Source organism: Gopherus flavomarginatus, chromosome 18, assembly GCF_025201925.1.
Source record: "Gopherus flavomarginatus isolate rGopFla2 chromosome 18, rGopFla2.mat.asm, whole genome shotgun sequence".
In the NCBI taxonomy this organism is placed as follows: domain Eukaryota; kingdom Metazoa; phylum Chordata; order Testudines; family Testudinidae; genus Gopherus; species Gopherus flavomarginatus.
This window is the reverse complement of record NC_066634.1, coordinates 15216156-15236969: the sequence shown is the minus strand read 5'-3', so window position 1 is coordinate 15236969 and position 20814 is coordinate 15216156. Positions and strand designations below refer to the sequence as shown.

The window sequence follows — 20814 nt, the reverse complement described above, 5'->3', positions numbered from 1 at the left end:
CTCCACTCATAGCGACTCTGATAGAGGATTAAAGAAGTCAAAGCATCATCTCCAAGCACAGACAACGGAGAATGCTTCATCACATGACACTTTGAGAAGTGGATGGATAGAACGTGATGAAGATAAACTCTGCCTGGCTCAGACAAAAGATAACAGTTGTGCAGTGATTAGGAAGGAGGGAATCTCTGAGTCACCCGTCCGCGGTCGTGTCTTCACAGTGCTCCCAAGCTGGAGAGTGAAGAACCCCCTCGGTCCCACCGTGAGACTGAGGAACAGGAGGCCTGTCACCCCCATTCCTGCCGTCCTGCATTCCTGGTGTCCAGCATCCCAGAGGGCCTCCGTGCCAGCAACGAAACCCAACCATCGTCTGGACTCCCCAGCGCTCCTCCTGAACGGCTCTAAATCAGCGGGAGAGTGGAAGGTCCTGGGCGTCGCGCCGGCACCTGGGATCCACTGCACCTGAACAGTGGGGAAAGGTTTCTGTGTTGGGGCATTGTTTAGTGTTTTCTAGTTTCCAAGGGAGGGTTTATGGGCCTGAGCGTTAAGCTCCCAAACCCAGTCACTGTTTCATTGTATTCATTAAGTTTGTATTTTCCCCTGTTCCCCCAGCTTTCTGTACCTTTACCCTGACTACACTTACCTTTGTTTGTGCCAAACCACCTTGTCTCCTCTTTATTTTATTTACACCTCAGAAGGAGGGAGGCAAAATCCACTGGTGATAGAGACAGGAGGGAGTCGAGTTTGTATCTCCTGAGAAAAGGGGCTTTTTCCTTTCCTATTTCTCCCCTACCATTTCTAACATTTTCCTTTGAAGCGTTGCCTTATTCAGCTTGAGGAAACATTAGCTTTTAAGATAAAAACTACGAAATACAGAACTAGAGACATTTTTTAGAAATCTGGGATTTAGACATTTTATTTAAAGCCGGGGGGGGGGGGTGTTGGAGTTTCTGAGAAGGTTTTTGTTTGCAAGAAGCAACATTGTTGTGTCTGTTATTGTACCAAGTGGGGAAGATGGTTGTCTATAAAGGAAGAGTCAAGACTAAATGCATCCAGTGAGGATGGGATTTGAACCCATGCATGCAGAGCACAACGGATTAGCAGTCCATCACCTTAACCACTGGGCCACCTCATCTGAACTGTTACAAAAGGGACAGGAGGAGAGATCTAAGTCCGACAGAGATAGGGACACGAAGGAGTTTTTAAATACTAAGCGTAAGCAGGGTCTGAATGAGCTCCCCCCTCACATCTAGTGAGGAGCTGGGGAAAGACTTCAGGAACAGACCGTGTTTGCATAGACACACCTACTCTGCCTAGCTATGCAGCATGATGGGGCCGCTTCCCCAAAATGACCAGTTTGGGATGGTCTTGGGTTACAAATCACTTTAGGATTGAGTGGAATAAAATGTTATTCTCCTTTCTGTATGAGTGAAGGGCAGCAGAACAGACCTAGTCCATCCTGACGGAGTGGTAGATGGTTGAGGAATAGCTTTTATTGGACTGCAGAGAAGGATTGAGGACATCACGCTAAAACAGTGGTCCCCAAATATTTCACATTGTGCCCTCTTAGCCATGGCTGTGGCCCCTCGGAAGCCACGGTCGAGAAGCAGGGCTGGGAGTGGGACTGTTGCTTGCTGGGGAGAGGGGTGCGGACAGGGGCAAGGGGGTCATCGCTGGGCTGGGAGCCAGAGGCCCAGACTGAGGGTGGGGTTGGGGAAGAGCTGGGACAGAGTGGGGCTGAGTGGTGCTTCCTCCCTGCCCTCCATGGGGGCTGACTCAGGCCCTGAGGTGCCTCCATGAATGTTCCTTTGTGTCTCCCTAGGAGTCATACCCCACATTATGGGGACCACTGAACCCTACGCGCTAAGCCAGGGCTAGTGATGCCAAAGCCCAGGGAAAGGGACAACAAGTGTGGGGGCCCCAGCACCAGAACCATGCACCCCCTTCTGTCTGTGGCTCTGCCCCCTTCCACCCATAGCCCCATCCACTATCACCTCTGTTCCACCCCTTCCCCCACCAGCCCCACCCTGTCACTCCTTTACCCCTGCCCCGCTGAGGCCCTGAGACCAGAGAAGCTCCGTACCCCTGCTGCAGCCCCTGGGCCGTAGCAGGGAGTGGGAGCTCCTCCAGCCCTAGGGCTGACATAGGGGAGACTTTTGCAGGGTGGCCTAATTTGGCCGGGGTCCCAGTCATGGGCCCCACTGTCCCCTTGGTGATGCAAGGTTTGGAGAGACTGAGCCCCCCCGACCTCCATTACGTGCCGCCCAGGCTACCGCTGCTCAGTGTGGGGCCAGTCTCCCTGTGTTTTCTGCTGCTTGTGCTGGGGAGCCTGGCCGGCACTAGGGGTGGGGCCCCCAGCAGCCACCCAAGGCTCCAGGGGGTCAAAGGGCACCGTGTGGCAGTGCAAAGGTGCTCACTGCTCTCCCCTGCCCCAATGCTCCTCCATGGGCCCATAGAGGGTTGGGGGGAGTGAGGAGCAACACTATGTGCTCCATGCGTCCTGGTCACTTTCCCCACCTGGGCTGTGCTGTGAGGGGAGCATCAGAAGCTGCTGCTCTCTGCCCTCCCCTTATGCAGCCCAGCTGAGGAAAGTGACCTGGATGCAGGGAGCTCGGATGACGTCACTTCTCATCTCCCCACCCCCACAGCCCCTAGGGGTACCCGGAGGAGCAGCATCCCAGGGAGGAGCAATGCTAGCTGCTCCATGCACACAGATCACTGTCAGCACGTGGGTGCAGGAGGGGGCACAGGGGTTGGGGACAAAAGAGCGGGGGAAGGGGTTGGGGTGAAGGGGGTGCAGGAGAGGGGCAGTGGCTGGTGGCACAGGAGGGGGTGCAGGGGTTAGGGGTGAAGGGAATTCAGGAGGGGGCAGTGGCTGGTGGCACAGGAAGGGGTGCAGGGGTTAGGGGTGAAGGGGGTGCAGGAGAGGGTCAGTGGCTGGTGGCACAGGAGGGGGTGGAGGGATTAGGGTGAAGGGGGTGCAGAAGAGGGGTAGGGTTTGGGGCACAGGGGTTAGGAGTGAAGGGGGTGCAGGAGAGGGTCAGTGGCTGGTGGCACAGGAGGGGGTGCAGAGGTTAGGGGTGAAGGGGTGCAAGAGAGGGGCAGTGGCTGGTGGCACAGGAGGGGGTGGAGGGATTAGGGTGAAGGGGGTGCAGAAGAGGGGCAGGGGTTGGGGCACAGGGGTTAGGAGTGAAGGGGTTGCAGGAGAGGGTCAGTGGCTGGTGGCACAGGAGGGGGTGCAGAGGTTAGGGGTGAAGGGGGTGCAGGAGAGGGACAGTGGCTGGTGGCACAGGAGGGGGTGTAGGATTAGGGTGAAGGGGGAGCAGGAGAGGGGCAGGGGTTGGGGCGCAGGGGTTAGGTGTGAAGGGGGTGCAGGAGAGGGGCAGTGGCTGGTGACACAGGAGGGGGTGCAGGGGTTAGGGGCGAAGACAATTCAGGAGGGGGCAGTGGCTGGTGGCACAGGAAGGGGTGCAGGGGTTAGGGGTCAAGGGGGTACAGGAGCGGGCAGTGGTTGGTGGCACAAGAGGGGAGTATGGGAGTTAAGGGCAAAGGGGACACAGTGTAGGGGTTAGGGCACAGTTATGGTTATATAATGAACGGCAGCATCTACACTGGCACTCTGTCCCTTTAAGTTTGCTGCAAAAAGCTCTAGGCCTCTCATCGAAGTGGTTTTATTTTGTCACCAAAACAGGGCAGTTTTGTCACCAGATGTGGCATTGAAGTGTGTACACCAGCCACGAGCTGCCGACCGAAGGGGAGTTGTGAGTTTTTCACAGACCTGAGCAATATAATTCTGCTGAAATAATTTTGTAGTGCAGACCTGGCCAAAGATTTACACACACACACACACACACACACACACACACACACACACACACACACACACACACACACACACACACACACACACACACACACACACACAGAGCTTGAAGGAAAACCTCATCTGCTCCTCCGCTTTGCAGAATCCAAACACAAGCAAAGCTTGTCAGGTCCTGGTGGAGATGGCAGGGAGTCAGGTGTGGTCAGACACTGTGTTTTAACCAGACGCAAGCACCATGGCTAAGCTCGCTAAAGCACTTGCCTTGTAAGCAGGAGATCATGAGTTCAGGTCCCTAGGAGAGTGGCTTTTGGGGTACATGGTATTGGCTACTGTCAGAAGACAAGATTCAGAGCTAGATGGGCCTTCGGCCTAGCCCAGTGTGATTTTTCTTATGGTTTAAATTATGCTCAGAGCCACTGATAATAGAGTCATTGAAAGTTTGGGAGATAAGAGCTGATAGGACAGTGGTCCAGTCCCCTCGCAGCTGACCCCCTCCCTCTGAGACAGGGGCAGGTCTGAGCTCTCTCACCAAATGCTCATTGTGGCTGCCAGAATCTGTGGGCAGCTCATTTAATTTGCATTGAGGGTTGAGTCCTGCTTTGTGCCCAGTGTCTGAGAATGAAAATCCTAAACCGCCCTTTGAAACAACAAAAGCAGCAGGACGTGTTATTGTCCCTGCCCCAAAGCAGACAGACCAATGGACAAATGCCACTGAGTCCATGGTAATACTCCACTGCCATTTTACCTTTTTTGCTTGCTAAACTCCCTCCCAACCTTGTGGGGTCCGAGACCCCGGTATTGAGCCTGAGCTGAGATGTCTACACTGCAAATTTACCACCCCACGGCCCAAGCCCCAGGAGCCGGAGCTGGCATGGGGCAGCCCTGGATGTTTCATTGCAGTGTGGACATAGCCTAGCATTATGTCTACACTGCCATTAGCACACCCAAGTCACTATTCTCAAACCCTGGGTCAGCTGATTCAGCCTTGTGGGGTGGGGGTGGAGGGATTAGGGTGAAGGGGTTGCAGGAGAGGGGCAGGGGTTGGGGCGCAGGGGTTAGGGGTGAAGGGGGTGCAGGAGAGGGGCAGTGGCTGGTGGCACAGGAGGGGGTGCATGGGTTAGGGGCAAAGGGAATTCAGGAGGGGGCAGTGGCTGGTGGCACAGGAAGGGGTGCAGGGGTTAGGGGTCAAGGAGGTTCAGGAGAGGGCAGTGGTTGGTGGCACAAGAGGGGAGTATGGGAGTTAAGGGCAAACTATGAGGAAAAGACCCACCCACAAATAAGCTGGGCAGTATCCTTCTCCCTAAGGTTCGTAAGGCCAGCAACCAAAAGTCATTTAACATGAGCCATCTCCTCTCTGCACCCCACTCACAGCTGTTGTCCTTAGTCAGTGCAAGCCCAGAGGTGGCTCTGTAGAGTTCATCTGCCATCCTGGGTGGAAAAGGGGGAAAATAAGAAGGCACCGTACTCACTATGTTGTCTAGGGACTCACTCACCCCTCCACAGCCACCCTGTCCTAAAGTTGGTCTAACACATAAATTTTAGCATGAGGACTCAGGCCCCAGCCCACTTGGATTTGGAACCATGCTGGAGCTCTTTTTCGATTCTGGGACTGCATAGTCACCTGTGCTGATCAGCGCTCCACGCTGGGCAAACAGGAAATGAAATTCAAAAGTTCACGGGGCTTTTCTTGTCTACCTGGCCAGTGCATCCGAGTTCAGATTGCTGTCCAGAGCAGTCACAATGGTGCACTCTGGGATAGCGCCCAGAGACCAATACCGACACTGCCCAGCTTATTTGTGGGTGGGTCTTTTCCTCACAGTTTAGGTTTATGTGTTGGGGCTGCTGACATGACTTCTGCTAACCCTGGGCTTGCATTGCAATGTAGACATACCCTGAGAGTGCAGCTATACTGAGATAAAATCCCTGTGGCCTGGCTGGCCTGGATGATCTGATTTGGGCTCCTGGGGCTCAGGTTGTGAGGCTAAAAACTGCAGTGTAGACATTTGGGCTCAGACTGGAGCCCAGGCTCGGAGACCCTCACCCCTTGTGGAGTCTCAGAGGCTGGGCTCAAGCCCAAGTGTCTACACTGTAATTTTATTACCCTGTAGCACAAGCCCCACAAGCCTGAATCAGCTGACCCAGGGTTTGAGAATAGTGACTTGAGTGTGCTAATGACAGTGTAGACATATGCTAGGCTATGTCCACACTGCAATGAAACATCCAGGGCTGCCCCATGCCAGCTCCGGCTCCTGGGGCTTGGGCCGTGGGGTGGTAAATTTGCAGTGTAGACATCTCAGCTCAGGCTCAATACCGGGGTCTGGGACCCCACAAGGTTGGGAGGGAGTTTAGCAAGCAAAAAAGGTAAAATGGCAGTGGAGTATTACCGTGGACTCAGTGGCATTTCTCCATTGGTCTGTCTGCTTTGGGGCAGGGACAATAACACGTCCTGCTGCTTTTGTTGTTTCAAAGGGCGGTTTAGGATTTTCATTCTCAGACACTGGGCACAAAGCAGGACTCAACCCTCAATGCAAATTAAATGAGCTGCCCACAGATTCTGGCAGCCACAATGAGCATTTGGTGCGAGAGCTCAGACATGCCCCTGTCTCAGAGGGAGGGGGTCAGCTGCGAGGGGACTGGACCACTGTCCTATCAGCTCTTATCTCCCAAACTTTCAATAACTCTATTATCAGTGGCTCTGAGCATAATTTAAACCATAAGAAAAACCACACTGGGCTAGGCCGAAGGCCCATCTAGCTCTGAATCTTGTCTTCTGACAGTAGCCAATACCATGTACCCCAAAAGCCACTCCCCTAGGGACCTGAACCCAGGATCTCCTGCTTATAAGGCAAGTGCTTTAGCCAGCTAAGCCATGGTGCTTGCATCTGGTTAAAACACACTGTCTGACCACACCTGACTCCCTGCCATCTCCACCAGGACCTGACAAGCTTTGCTTGTGTTTGGATTCTGCAAAGCGGAGGAGCAGATGAGGTTTTCCTTCAAGCTGTGTGTGTGTGTGTGTGTGTGTGTGTGTGTGTGTGTGTGTGTGTGTGTGTGTGTGTGTGTGTGTGTGTGTGTGTGTGTGTGTAAATCTTTGGCCAGGTCTGCACTACAAAATTATTTCAGCAGAATTATATTGCTCAGGTCTGTGAAAAACTCACAACTCCCCTTCGGTCGGCAGCTCGTGGCTGGTGTACACACTGCAATGCCACATCTGGTGACAAAACTGCCCTGTTTTGGTGACAAAATAAAACCACTTCAATGAGAGGCCTAGAGCTTTCTGCAGCAAACTTAAAGGGACAGAGTGCCAGTGTAGATGCTGCCGTTCATTATATAACCATAACTGGCCTCCTCCAGTATCCCATAATGCCTGCCGTGAACTCGCCTGCCCTGCATTCTGCTACAGAGCCATGGGACCCTCCCGTTTCATAGCTCCAGGAAGTTCTGACAGCTAAGCCTGCTGCTCTGCTCCGGCAGCCAGGAGCAAATCTCTGCCGTGGATGCTGCTCTCTCCAGCCCTGCAAACACAGAGCAGGTGGCAGGAGCTTCTTTACAGTGGGGGTGGTGGGGCATTGGCATCTGAACTGTGACACCCCCATGATACCCCTTCCTTCGAGGAGGCTCTTACCTTCTAAACAGGGACGGCTGTTTTCTAGTAAAATCACTACAAGGGAAGGAGAAAACTGGAAAGAGGTTTCTCCTGGCGCTCACGTCCGTGAACCCGAATACTCTCTCAGTCCTCAAAGAGAGACCCGGAGAAGGAGACTTGCTGAAGCAAAGCCCCAAGGGTCTCTGAGGTTTCCCTGGCCCCTCACCCCTGTCCTGCCTGGCTGATGTCAGCATCTCTCTGTGAGGTCACCACCTCCCCACCACCTTGGACCAATTGTCTGAGGTCCTGCAAAAGGCCTTTGTGATGTCACTGTCACACCCCTCCCTTGCTGTGCCAATGTCCTGCCCCTGGCCAGGCACTTTGGAGGTTTGAGCTACTCCCTGTGGATCACCCCACCGAAGGAGTGTTCGTTCTAGGCAGCAAGCTAGCTAGACAGGAAAACATCAGATGCTGCTCCCAATGCTACACTCTGTTTTTCAGAAATTAGTCAACTTTATGGCCGGAAGAGACCATTAGAGCATCTAATCTGACCCCCTGCATATCACAGGCCTCCTGTATGACACAAGAGCTACTTTGGGGGCAAAAACATTCCAGAAAGGCATCTAGTCTTCATTAAATGACATCAGGAGATGACAAATCCACCACTTTCCTTGGTAGCTTGTTCCTGTGGTGAATCATCCTCACTGCTGAATTTTTACGCCCTATTTGTAATATGAATTTCTCTTTTCACTTTTCGGCCATTGGGTCTTGTTATGCCTTTCTCTGCTCGATTAAAGAGCCCTTTTATACCCAGTCTTTTCTCTCCCTGAAGGCACTTCAATACTTCAGTGAAGTCACCTTTCAATCTTCTTTTGATAAGCTAAACAGGTCGAGCTCTTTCACTACTCACTAGAAGGCATTTTTCTCCAGCCCTCAGAACATTTGGTGGCTCTTTGCTGCCCCAGCAGAGCAGTTTGCAGGGACCACTGGAGTGGTTCATGGAATGGCTGGTGGAGTGGAGCGGCTCAGACTCCCTGCTTGCAAGAGGGGAAGTATTGCCTCCTAGAGGCACCCAGGGGGATGATGTGTAATTGTCCCAGGTCACTGGTAGGGGCTCGAGCCAGTTTTGTATTGTTTTATTGAAGCAGAACCCCTAGATACTGAACCCAGCCCTTGTTTCTGCCAACTCAGAGGGGCAGAAGAGTTACAGGAATTTATCACACAACCCTCCCTGTTCCCATGGGGAGAATCTAGGGAAGGGGGAGTCATTCCTCACCTGTGCTCCCAGAAGAACTGCTAGGACTCCTTCCTGCCAGCTACTCACTCCTGGATTCACCCTCAGCTCCTGGGATCTTTCTGCTCCAAAGGCTCCAGAGGCCTGGGGTTGGGAGGACGTCACTGCACAGTCTGAAACACAAGGGAGGATTCTGGAATTGAAGGAAGGAGCAGAAAATGGAGAGGAAAGAAACAGAGAGAAAACGCCTCATCTCTCTCCCCTCCCCGTCCCAGCAAGAAATGTTACCAAGGATCAGCGTTAGGGGAAATGGTGCCCTGGGTAAAACTTAGACTTTGGCACTTCCCCATCGCCCCTGGACGATCCCCCTCTCCCTTTACCCCCTAGCTCCGGCACTCCCAACCCTTGTGCCTCCTTCACCCCAACTCCTGCCCCCTCCTGTGCCCTAACCCCTACACTGTGTCCCCTTTGCCCTTAACTCCCATACTCCCCTCTTGTGCCACCAACCACTGCCCCCTCCTGAACCCCCTTGACCCCTAACCCCTGCACCCCTTCCTGTGCCACCAGCCACTGCCATCTCCTGCACCCCTTCACCCCTAACCCCTGCACCCCTTCCTGTGCCACCAGCCACTGCCCCCTCCTGAATTCCCTTCGCCCCTAACCCCTGCACCCCCTCCTGTGCCACCAGCCACTGCCCCTCTCCTGCACCCCCTTCACCACTAACCCCTGCGCCCCAACCCCTGCCCCTCTCCTGCACCCCCTTCACCCTAATCCTACACCCCCTCCTGTGCCACCAGCCACTGCCCCTCTCCTGCACCTCCTTCACCCCTAACCCCTGCACCCCTTCCTGTGCCACCAGCCACTGCCCCCTCCTGAATTCCCTTCACCCCTAACCCCTGCACCCCCTCCTGTGCCACCAGCCACTGCCCCTCTCCTGCACCCCCTTCACCCCAACCCCTTCCCCCGCTCTTTTGTCCCCAACCCCTGCGCCCCCTCCTGCACCCACGTGCGGACAGTGATCTGTGTGCATGGAGCAGCTAGCATTGCTCCTCCCTGGGATGCTGCTCCTCCGGGTACCCCTAGGGGCTGTGGGGGTGGGGAGATGAGAAGTGACGTCATCCGAGCTCCCTGCATCCAGGTCACTTTCCTCAGCTGGGCTGCATAAGGGGAGGGCAGAGAGCAGCAGCTTCTGATGCTCCCCTCACAGCACAGCCCAGGTGGGGAAAGTGACCAGGACGCATGGAGCACATAGTATTGCTCCTCACTCCCCCCAACCCTCTATGGGCCCATGGAGGAGCATTGGGGCAAAGGAGAGCAGTGAGCACCTTTGCACTGCCACACGGTGCCCTTTGACCCCCTGGAGCCTTGGGTGGCTGCTGGGGGCCCCACACCTAGTGCCGGCCAGGCTCCCCAGCACAAGCAGCAGAAAACACAGGGAGACTGGCCCCACACTGAGCAGTGGTAGCCTGGGCGGCACGTAATGGAGGTCGGGGGGGCTCAGTCTCCCCAAACCTTGCATCACCAAGGGGACAGTGGGGCCCATGACTGGGACCCCGGCCAAATTAGGCCACCCTGCAAAAGTCTCCCCTATGTCAGCCCCAGGGCTGGAGGAGCTCCCACTCCCTGCTACGGCCCAGGGGCTGCAGCAGGGGTACGGAGCTTCTCTGGTCTCAGGGCCGCAGCGGGGCAGGGGTAAAGGAGTGACAGGGTGGGGCTGGTGGGGGAAGGGGTGGAACAGAGGTGATAGTGGATGGGGCTATGGGTGGAAGGGGGCAGAGCCACAGACAGAAGGGGGTGCATGGTTCTGGTGCTGGGGCCCCCACACTTGTTCTCCCTTTCCCTGGGCTTTGGTATCACTAGCCCCTGCTTAGCGAGTAGGGTTCAGTGGTCCCCATAATGTGGGGTATGACTCCTAGGGAGACACAAAGGAACATTCATGGAGGCACCTCAGGGCCTGAGTCAGCCCCCATGGAGGGCAGGGATGAAGCACCACTCAGCCCCACTCTGTCCCAGCTCTTCCCCAACCCCACCCTCAGTCTGGGCCTCTGGCTCCCAGCCCAGCGATGACCCCCTTGCCCCTGTCCACACCCCTCTCCCCAGCAAGTAACAGCCCCACTCTCAGCCCTGCTTCTCAACCGTGGCTTCCGAGGGGCCACAGCCATGGCTAAGAGGGCACAATGTGAAATATTTGGGAACCACTGTTTTAGCGTGATGTCCTCAATCCTTCTCTGCAGTCCAATAAAAGCTATTCCTCACCCTCACCTCACCTCACCCCTCCATCAGGATGGACTAGGTCTGTTCTGCTGCCCTTCACTCATACAGGAAGGAGAATAACATTTTATTCCACTCAATCCTAAAGTGATTTGTAACCCAACACCATCCAAAACTGGTCATTTTGGGGAAGCGGCCCCATCATGCTGCATAGCTAGGCAGAGTAGGTGTGTTTATGCAAACACGGTCTGTTCCTGAAGTCTTTCCCCAGCTCCTCACTAGATGTGAGGGGGGAGCTCATTCAGACCCTGCTTACGCTTAGTATTTAAAAACTCCTTTGTGTCCCTATCTCTGTCGGCCTTAGATTTCTCCTTCAGTCCCTTTTGTTACAGCTCAGTTGAGGTGGCCCAGTGGTTAAGGTGATGGACTGTTAATCCATTGTGCTTTGCATGCATGGGTTCAAATCCCATCCTCACTGGATGCATTTAGTCTTGACTCTTCCTTTATAGACAACCATCTCCCCACTTGGTACAATAACAGACACAACAATGTTGCTTCTTGCAAACAAAAACCTTCTCAGAAACTCCAACACCCTCCCCCGGCTTTAAATAAAATGTCTAAATCCCAGATTTCTAAAAAATGTCTCTAGTTCTGTATTTCATAGTTTTTATCTTAAAAGCTAATGTTTCCTCAAGCTGAATAAGGCAACGCTTCAAAGGAAAATGTTAGAAATGGTAGGGGAGAAATAGGAAAGGAAAAAGCCCCTTTTCTCAGAAGATACAAACTCGACTCCCTCCTGTCTCTATCACCAGTGGATTTTGCCTCCCTCCTTCTGAGGTGTAAATAAAATAAAGAGGAGACAAGGTGGTTTGGCACAAACCAAGGTAAGTGTAGTCAGGGTAAAGGTACAGAAAGCTGGGGGAACAGGGGAAAATGCGAACTTAATGAATACAATGAAACAGTGACTGGGTTTGGGAGCTTAACGCTCAGGCCCATAAACCCTCCCTTGGAAACTAGAAAAGACTAAACAATGCCCCAACACAGAAACCTTTCCCCACTGTTCAGGTGCAGTGGATCCCAGGTGCCGGCGCGACGCCCAGGACCTTCCACTCTCCCGCTGATTTAGAGCCGTTGAGGAGGAGCACTGGGGAGTCCAGACGACGGTTGGGTTTCGTTGCTGGCACGGAGGCCCTCTGGGATGCTGGACACCAGGAATGCAATACGGCAGGAATGGGAGTGACAGACCTCCTGTTCCTCAGTCTCACGGTGGGACCGAGGGGGTTCTTCACTCTCCAGCTTGGGAGCACTGTGAAGACACGACCGTGGACGGGTGACTCAGAGATTCCCTCCTTCCTCATCACTGCACAACTGTTATCTTTTGTCTGAGCCAGGCAGAGTTTATCTTCATCACGTTCTATCCATCCACTTCTCAAAGTGTCATGTGATGAAGCATTCTCCGTTGTCTGTGCTTGGAGATGATGCTTTGACTTCTTTAATCCTCTATCAGAGTCGCTATGAGTGGAGATGAAAGTGTCAAAGACCTGGGAGAGGAATTCAAATGGATCCCAAACACAGTGCGATCATTGGGAGTTTAAATCCCAGGTTCCTTCTATTGGCAAAGCCACTTCTAACAAGGTAGCTGTTTTGTCCCCCATTATGGCACAAGTTTGAAATATGGGCAGCATAGAGCCAATATTCATAACATCAACTACAAAAATGATACACATCTAGAGATAGCATCATTATAATCAGCCAATCAGAACCTCTCCATAGACCCCTTACATGACAACCTTTCTACAGTATTGGCTGCAAATATAGAACAGTGGTCGCAACAGTGATCTGCACAGTTACAGATTATGTCAATAACGTCACAGGAGGTGACATGGCATCAGTGAGACTGATATTGGAATAGCTTTCAGTTTTGGTGTCCTCATTTGAAAAAGATGTTGTGAAATTGGAGCTAGGGCAGCAAAGAGCTACCAAATGTTCTGAGGGCTGGAGAAAAATACCTTCTAGTGAGTAGTGAAAGAGCTCAACCTGTTTAGCTTATGAAAAGAAGATTGAACGGTGACTTCGCTGAAGTGTTGAAGTGCCTTAATGGAGAGAAAAGATTGGTTATTAAAGGGCTCTTGAATCTAGCAGAGAAAGGCATAACAAGACCCAATGATTGGAAGGTGAAAAGAGACAAATTCCTATTACAACTAAGGCACAAATAGTCAACAGCAAGGATGATTCACCACAGGAACAAGCTACCAAGGAAAGGGGTGGATTCTTCATCTCCTGATGTCATTTAATGAAGACTAGATGCCTTTCTTGAATGTGCTTGCCCCCAAAGTAGCTCTTGTGTCATACAGGAGGCCTGTGACATGCAGGGGGTCAGATTAGATGATCTAATGGTCTCTTCTGGCCAGAAATTCGACTAATTTCTGACAAACTGAGTGTAGCATTGGGAGCAGCGTCTGATGTTTTCCTGTTTAGCCGGCTTGCTGATTAGAATGAACGCTCCTTGAGTGGAGTGATCCACTGGGAGTAGCTCATACCTCCAAAGTGCCTGGCCAGGGGCAGGACATTGGCACAGAAAAGGAGGGATGTGGCAGTGACATCACAAAGGCCTTTTGCAGGACCTAAGACTTATTGGTCCAAGGTGGTGGGGAGGTGGTGACCTCACAGAGAGATGCTGACATCAGCAAGGCAGGACAGGGGTGAGGGGCCAGGGAAACCTCAGAGACCCCTGTGGCTTTGCTTCAGCAAGTCTCCTTCTCCAGGTCTCTCTTTGAGGACTGAGAGAGTATTCGGGTTCACGGACGTGAGCACCAGGAGGAACCTCTTTCGAGGTTTCTCCTTCCCTTGTAGTGATTTTACTAGAAAACAGCCGTCCCTGTTTAGAAGGTAAGAGCCTCCTGGAGGTTTGAAAGCTGTTCAGTCTGATCCATCTGGTGACAGGTGAATTCGAGGCATGGAAAACACGAGCTTAAGGAGGCAGAATTTTATTCTGCACCTGGGATTTTGTCCCTTAGAATCACTGGGGACATTAGGGTTTGTCCTTTTTGTTTCACCTCTTCCTCCATCGCTCCCTCCCTCCTTTCTCTTCTCTTGTTTCCTTTGTCCTTTGACCTGTTCCCCTCCCAACACCAGGAGGGAGGGGGAGAGAGAGAGTGTGTGTGTGGTTTTTTTTAGTTTTTTTGCAGGGCAGTGCTCTGCAGTTCTCACTGTGGGAGGTCTACCCAAAAATGTGAGGCTGAACTATTGCTCGGGAAGTGATCCCCACTGGTGACCTGGGCCATCCTTTGGGCTCTCTGGCGAGATCCCTCAGCCTCCCATCCTCAGTCTCTACCCTGATTGGCTGAGCCGGGGGTTATTGACAGGGAGGAGACTCAGGTCCTTGTTTTTCTCTTTATAAGTCAAAACCAGTTCTATGTTTGATGAATTTTGCCGCTTCTCTGCATTAGTTGTCTCTGAGCAATTCATGATTCTCTCTAACATTGCAGTTCTCCTCAAATACTTGCTGAATAGTTACTATCACTGTTGTTGGTCTGGAGCTCATCTGAGAGCACTTTATTCAGGTCATTCAGTGTCTGAAATTCAAGATCCAATGGGTAGTTTGAAAATCAGGGCTCTTGGGTCCTATTCCCAACTCTGCCTCTGACTGGCTGTGTGACCTAAAACAAGTCAATTCTCCTTTCTCAGCCTTAGCTTCTCCCTCTTTCAAGTAGAAATAATAATGATCCGCTCTTACCTACCCGACGGTGGGTGGAGGATGGGGATCCATTGGAGAGTGTCACTAGGAGTAGGGCATAATATGAGGTGTCCTATCACGTTTACTCAGAGCAGATTAACACGTAATAGAATAGCTGAAATAGTCTATTTTTTTTTGCATTTTTTTATTTTGAAATTGTTAAGAGCAGCAATGACTTAGCTCAGACTGAAGCATCTTATCTAATGTTTGAGATCTAAGTGTCTCCTCTTTGTGTGCGAGGAGACAATTTAACACACTCTGACAAACAGGAGATGCTTTTGTTTTGCAATACAATATTTTTGCAAAGAACTTTCATCCCACTTGTTATGATTTTGAGAAACAAACCGGATTAGCCTGAATGGGATTTTCTGACAGAAATGGATTCAATGAAATTTCCCCACCATCTCGATTCCTGAGCTCTATCCCTGCCTCTGGGGGGGTTATTGTCTGTTAGAACTGGAGTCAGGACTGGTGGCTTCTCTTTCTGGCTCTGCCACCACCTTACTGTGTAGGCGCTTGGGTAGGTCACTTCCCTTCTCTGCACCTCAGGCTCCTCCCATCGGTCCAATGGGAACAGGGACAGTTCTCAAACTCTGGGCAGTTGTGAGCCTGAGTGAGATAAGGGGCGTTAAAGCCCTCTGTGAAGGAGAAAGGGGAGTTTCACAGTGTTTAGCTCCAAGGAATTCTAAAGTTTGCTAAAATGTCTAGTCTATGGAAACAAGAAATGGTCGGGGCCAATCTTTAACCAGTGCCTTTTTAAAAGCCCATTCAGGGATGTGAGTCCCTGTCTTTCAGGTACCTGGGGTTCTTTGCCAGCAGGAGAGAAGAGGTTCCTGCCTCCTTTTTTGTGTCCTTGACAAACCAGGTGCTGTGCCCCAGTTCTCGTCTGAGATCCCTGAAAAAGAACCTCTTCCCATCCATGAACAAGACAGGATCTTTCTCTAAAAGGGGAACAAAGAGACCCCTGAGACTTACAGACTAGCTAGCCTCACTGCCATTGCTGGAGAGATCCTGCAATACATTCTTAAACACTCAGTTTGTCAACAGCACCTACAGAATAGTTTGGTTCTTAGGACTAGTGAGCATGGATTTGTCAAGAACAAATCATTCCAAACCAATCCTCTTTCCTTCTTTGGCAGGGTTTTGGGCCTGGTGGAGGTGGGTAAACAGTAGATGGGGTCTAGCTTGGGGTTGCTAAGGCTTTTGACACAGTCCCGTAGGACATTCTCACAAGCAAACGAGGGAAATGCAGTCCAGCTGTAATCAGTGCAATGTTGGTGCAGAGCTGGTTGAAAGCCCAGACTCCAGGAGCCCTTCTCCATGTTTGGCTGTCCAACGGAGAGGGTGTACCTAGTGGGTCCTGCAGGGATCAGTCCGCGGTCCGATACTATTCAATATTTTCATGAATGATTTGGAAAATGCAGTGGAGAGCATGCTTCTAAAATTTGCAACTGACACCAAGCATTTAGGAGCACAGGGTTGGAATTCAAAACGCCCTTAACAAATTGGACACCACGTCTTCTTGAGCCAAACTCCATGGTTGGGCCCCTCTCTCTAGACTGGGCTGAAGTGAAACCCCAGAGCCAAACACTCCTCCCAGGTACCGAGCTCTGACCTTGAGTGGTCAGGTGCTGCTTAGCACTGTCAGAGCAGCTTTTGCTGGGGGATTCTCCCAGCACTTTCCAATAGCGGGAAAGTATGAAATCCCCATTTGACTGCTGGGGACAGAGCCCGAGAGTGGGGAGCAACTTGCCGAAAGTCCCCCCAGGAAAAGGAAAACAACCAGCAGTGGAACCAATAGGAAACCCAGCAATGGAACTCAGGAGTCCTGGGGGTGTGCTAAGGTGTCCTGATGTCCCGATTTTATAGGGACAGTCCAAATTTTGGGGTCTTTTTCTTATCTAGGATTCTATTACCCCCACCCCAGTCCCGATTTTTCACATTTGCTGTCTGGTCACCCAAGAGTGTGCACATGTGTGGGTCCCAGCTGCTCCCTGCCCCCTTCATTGAAGCAGATGTGCATGGTTACTGCCCTGGGAACTGCAGGGCATCAGTGGACATGGAGTTGGCTGGAGGTAGGCTCTGGCTGCAGGCAGGGCAAGGGATGCGGGGCTGGCTGGCTTCAGGCTGGGGGGTGCATCAGGGGTTGGCAGGAGACAGGGTAGGGGGTGCGGGGCTGGCTGCAGACAGGGGGTGCAGGGCTGGTGCAGGCTGGGGGTGTGTGGGGGCTGGCTGGCTTTGGGCAGGGCCCCAGGGGGGAGCGGCAGGAGTTGGCTGGAGACAGGGCAGGGGGTGTGTCAGGGGCTGGCTGTGGGGCTGGCTGCAGGCAGGGCAGGGAGGATGCGGCTGGTGCGGGCAGGGCAGAAGGTGCAGGGCTGGATGGAGACAGAGGCTGGCTGCGGGCAGGGCAGGGCAGGGGGTGCAGGGCTGGCTGCAGGCAGGGCATGGGGCAGGGCCCGTGCAAGGATGTTTCATGCCGTAGGTGAAACTTCCACTTTGCGCCCTCCTCCCCCGCGCCCCCGCCCTAAGGCGCCCCACCCGTGGCAGCTCCCCCCTCCACCCTGAGGCGCCCCTCTTGTGGCAACTCCCCCGCTCTGCCCCTGCAGCAACCCCCCCTCGCCCCAGCTCACCCCTGCTCCGAGCACGAGCACCCCAAGCACACCGTGACCGCTTCACTTCTCCCACCTCCCAGGTTTGCGGCACCTAAGCCTGCCAGGTAGTCAAGCACCCTCCTCTGAGCTACAGCAGCCCTGACAGTTGACAATAGAGGCACCTTAACCCCTGAGTTCCTTCAATGTGTCCCCCTCCGGGGTCCAGCTCTGATCACCAGATACTCGGGGTATGTCTATACCACCTGCCGAATCGGTGGCAGCGATCGATCCAGCGGGAGTTGATATATCGCGTCTAGTATAGATGCAACACATCGAGTGCTCTCCCCTTGACTGCTGTACTCCAGCTTGGTGAGAGATGCAGGCAGAGTCTACGGGGAGCTGCAGCAGTCGACTCACCACCACTGTGACATTATAAGTATAATCTAATATCTCATTGAAAGGTGACAGGTCCAGAAAGAGTTAATTAACTCACCTCACCGACTGACCTGAACCCATGGGTGAACCTTAAGAACTGCTTAGCAAGATATGTAAATGAACAGAGCTTTGAAATGCAAGTCTGCATTGTTAGAAGTAGAAGGGGAGATTTTTGCTCAGGTCTTGTGAGTAAGCAAACAAGTCTTGTCTGTTGCCTATAATTTTAATTCAAAGAGCAAAAAGGAATATTAACATTTATGATGGTACTTGAGTGAAATAGTATTATTGTCTATGTGTCTCTTTGAAGGTTGTGGTAACCTGTATCTGAACTGTTTAATGAATAAATTACCCTGTACTAATTGCCAGGATGTTGGAAGGAGAGCTAAGCCTATTGTTTTCTCAGGCCGAAAGGCTGCTGGAAATGTATAAGAAGCCTGGGGACACGATCCTTCTTCATCTCATATCTGCTTTGGGTTTCAAGACGGGGAAAACCTTAAGCCACAAGGATTGTGATCCCCAGTCATTGACTGGAGCCACCCTGAATAGAAATTGGACTATAACCTATGGACTCTTTCAAAAAGGACTTTTGGCTACTACAAAGCTCACCCTCTACTATGTATCTGAACCTCAAGAATTGAATTCAAGTCTATATGTCTATTAATCTTTTAACAACATTCTCTCTCTTTTCTTTTCAATACATTTTTCGCTTACTTAATAAGAATGGCTATAGCATGTATTTTAGGTAAGATCTAAGTGTATGAGTAGATCCCTGAGTATGTGGCTGATCCTTTTGGGATTGGAAGAATCTTTCCTTTTATATGATGAAGTAAGATTTTCTCAGGAATCATCATCATATCTGACAGGTGTGTCTGGACGGAGGCCTGAGGCTGGGTACTTTAAGGGAACTGCATGGCTTAAACTCTAAGTAACAGTGAGGTCCTACAGAAGCATGCTTTGTGCTGGCTTTGGTAAATGTAAGTATTGAAATCACCACCAGCATTTTGGATTTGTCTGTCCCCTGTTTTGTTTGCAGTTCACCCTGATTAAGTGACCTCAGCTGGCTCCCACAGGAGCACCGTCACACTACATCCAGGCTGTAGGGGTCCGTGGGATCTTAGGGGCCTTGAGGTGCACAGATAACTACGTCCAGGCCGTAGGGGTCCCTGGGGGGCTTAGAGAGTTTTTGGGGGAACAAGCTACCAATCTCCAGGATCTAGGGGTCCCAGTGGTGTTTTAGGGGGTTCATGGGGGGCATAGATACCTACGTCCAGGCTGGAGGCATCCTGGGAGTCTTAGGGGATTTTTGGGGGCCCAGGATACCTGTGTCCCGGCTGTAGGGGTACCAGGGGGTCTTAGGGGTTCGAGTGGGCATAGATACGTATGTCCAGGCTGTATTGGTCCCAGAGGCGATTAGAGGTTTTGTGAGGGCACAGATATCTACATCCAGATTGTAGATGTCCCGGCGGGGGGATAGGGGGGTTGTGGGGGTTCAAATACCTACATCCAGGCTGTAGGGTTTCCTGGGCGGTTAGGGGGTTTCTGAGGGGCACATATACCTACGTGCACATTGGAGTGCCCTGGGGGGCTTATGGAGTCTATATGGGGCACAGATAACAATGTTCTGGCTGTATAGGTCCCTGGGGGGCTTAGGGGGCTTGTGAGGGGGCACAGATACCTAAGCTCAGGATGGAGGGGTCTACAGGGGTCTTAGGTGTTTGTTGGGGGGCACAGATACCTACGTCCAGGTTACAGGGGTCCCGGAAGGGCTGAGGGTCCTGTCACGGCGTGTGGGGGAGTTCCGGTCCTGCACCTCTCTTCCTGGGACACAAGGTGACTCTCAGCAGCCAGTAAAACAGAAGGTTTATTGGACAGCAGGAGTGAAGGATACAGCATAATTTGGAGGCACAAGCAGGAACCCCTCAATCGAGTCCTTCTGGAGGTTCAGGAAACTTAACTCCCAGTTTAGGATTCCCTGAATTCCAACCACCTAGACCAAACCGAAACTGAACTAACTCCCTCCAGCCTGCCCCTTCCTGTGTCCAGCTTCCCTGGCAAAGGTGCTGACCCACTCCCCCTGCTTAGCTCACGTTACAGGCTGAGCACGTGTCCGGTCCTAAAGTCACCCTCTGCTCTCCCATCCCCCACACAGACAGTCCCTACTCCATCACAGTAATGCCCAGAACATTTCCCACATTGGAGCAACAGTGGACACTGTGTGGCCACGCAGGGTAATGCACAGAGCATTTTCCCGGATGGAGCAACAGTGACACCCTGTGGCCACGCAGGGTAATGCACAGAGCATTTCCCGGATGGAGCAACAGTGACGCCGTGTGGCCACGCAGGGTAATGCACAGAGCATCACGCTACGTAGAGGCTGTAGAGATCCCTGCTGGGGCTTAGGGGTAGTGAGGGGCACAGATAGCTACGTCTAGGCTGGAGGGATTCCGGTGGGGACTAGGGACTTCATAGGGGACACAAATATCTACATCCGGGCTTGGAGAGGTCCCTGGATGGCTTAGGGGGTTGTGGTGAGCACAGACACATACGTCCAAGCTGTAGTGGTCCCTGGGGGTTTAGGGAGTTGGTGAGGGGCACAGAAACCTATGCATGGTCTGGAGGGATCCCTGGGGGACTTAAAGAGTTGTGGTTGTGCAGATACCTATGTCCTGGTGGAGGGGGCCCTGGGGTGCTTAGGGGTTTGTGGCATACACATAGCTACAACAAGGCTGGTGGGGGACCTATGGGTCTTAGGGGGCTTGTGGGAGGCAGAGATACCTATGTCCAGGCTGGAGAAGCCCTGGTGAGGGCTTAGGGGGTTCCTGGAGGTCACAAATATCTACTTCCAGGCTGGAGGGGTTGTGGGGGTATTTGAGAGTTGTGGGGGGGCACAGATACCTATTTCGAGGCTGTAGGGGTTCCAGGGTTGCTTTGGGGCATTTTGGGGTACAGATACCTATGTCCATGCTTTAGGGTCGCTGGGAGGATCAGTGGGTTTGTGAGGGTGCACAGATACCTACTTCCAGGCTATAGGGATGTTGGTGGGGCTTAGGGGTTTGTGGGGGGCACAGATCCCTTCATCCAGGCAAGAGGGGTCCTGGGGGCCTTGGGGGGGGGGGGGGGAGCTCAGATAACTATGTCGAGGCTGGAGGGGTCCCATCGTGGCCTAGGGGGTTTGTGAGGGGCACAGATACCTGCGTCTAG

General features: G+C 52.5%; 2 non-coding genes across 2 annotated transcripts; one reads left to right on the top strand and one right to left on the bottom strand.

The window, feature by feature from the left end:
• Positions 1-1044: 1044 nt before the first annotated feature.
• Positions 1045-1132, bottom strand: TRNAS-GCU (transfer RNA serine (anticodon GCU)). Its single transcript has one exon. It is a non-coding gene; the product is annotated as a tRNA-Ser (tRNA).
• A 10114-nt stretch (positions 1133-11246) lies between these two features.
• Positions 11247-11329, top strand: TRNAN-GUU (transfer RNA asparagine (anticodon GUU)). The gene has a single exon. It is a non-coding gene; the product is annotated as a tRNA-Asn (tRNA).
• Positions 11330-20814: the final 9485 nt, after the last annotated feature.